General features: G+C 34.4%; 1 pseudogene; it reads left to right on the forward strand.

Annotated features, from left to right (window-relative positions):
• The first annotated feature begins 499 nt into the window (after positions 1–499).
• LOC143210738 (uncharacterized) lies at positions 500–1,135 on the forward strand (annotated as a pseudogene).
• The last annotated feature ends 402 nt before the right edge of the window (positions 1,136–1,537 follow it).

The following is a 1,537-nucleotide window of genomic DNA, read 5'->3' on the forward strand; positions in this document are numbered from 1 at the left end:
AGGAAAATGTCTCTTAGAATGGTCTCAGGAACCGCCCCCTTTCGGGATTTTCACGAATTTTGGGACACCCTGTATGTATGTATACTGAAGTATAGTATACATTGTTGTAAAATCATCATGAAATTGCATGAATTTCTAAGTATATGCAATGATCGCGGGAAATTATTGGATTTTTTAATCGCAAAGAATGTAATTCATGGAACATTCAATTGTACTAAGTGCAAATAGCCCATGACATTTATCCGGAAAAGCTTAAGATTTCAGGTAATTATTCTGAAACGAAATATTTTCATTAACTACATTAAAATCGGTAAGGACTATTTTAGATTGTAAATACACTTTCCATATTCAGTGTCGAAGAACGAAGTACGTAAAAAATAGAAATAAGAAATTAGTGAAACAGGAATGTGGTACAATAATTAGTGCATACCGAAACACGTGGTTTCAGAATGTACATTTAAATATTCAAGATATATGCCGATTTGTAGCATATCATATAATGCTTCGACCCCCACGTCAATCTTTTATTACTAATGAATTGAATATAACGAACCACACAGCCGTTGACTGGGCGAATTTTTGTAGAGAATTGTGCGTTTTGTGGATGGAAAAACAATCAGTTACGTTAGGAGGCGAAAACGAGATAGTGGAGATAGATGAGGCGAAAATAGGAAAAAGGAAATATAATAAAGGCCGCCTTATTACCGGTCAGTGGATTTTCGGAGGGTTTGAGCGGTCAACAAAACGAATTTTTATACAACCGGTAAAAGATCGCACTTCCGAGACATTATTAGATGTCATAAAACAGTGGGTTAAACCGGGAACGACCATAGTGTGAGACTGCTGGAAGGCTTACGATTGTTTAAATACGGCAGGTTACAAACACTTGAAAGTGAAGCACAAAGTGAACTTCGTAGATCCGATAACCGAAGCACATACTCAACATATTGAGCGTACTTGGCGGGAAACAAGGGCCAATATCCCTCGCTATGGTACACGTAGTTACCATTACATTGGATATTTAGCAGAATTTATGTTTCGCCGTACATACGATTTTCATCATCGTATACCATCATTCTTTGATATAATGGCTAACATATTCCCAGCCAATAATAATCAAGCAACAATACAGTAATAAATAATAAATAAAGTTCAATAATTATTCTGTTTTTTCTTCACTAACTCGAAACCACTTTCGTTTTCAGATTCGCGTAATGCAAAAATTACGGTAATTACACCGTCCAACACCAAATTTGATTTCAATATACTGTTGGGTCCTTCTTATAGAGTTTTTTGCGCTGATTCCGAATCTGGTTTTAATTTTTTTCCTATACGTCCAGTTTTTGAGAAAATGGAGTTTTAAAAAAAGACATATTTTTCAACTTTAAACAAATATTGCGATGTTATTATAAAAGATATTGAATTGTTGTTTACAGCAAAAGATTCTGTAGACTTTCCCGAATACAGTGATATCCAATATTAATACATTATGATTATTTAAACATGTTTAAACAATGATTAAAGACGGAGATGCACC

This window comes from Lasioglossum baleicum, chromosome 1, assembly GCF_051020765.1.
Source record: "Lasioglossum baleicum chromosome 1, iyLasBale1, whole genome shotgun sequence".
NCBI lineage: Eukaryota > Metazoa > Arthropoda > Insecta > Hymenoptera > Halictidae > Lasioglossum > Lasioglossum baleicum.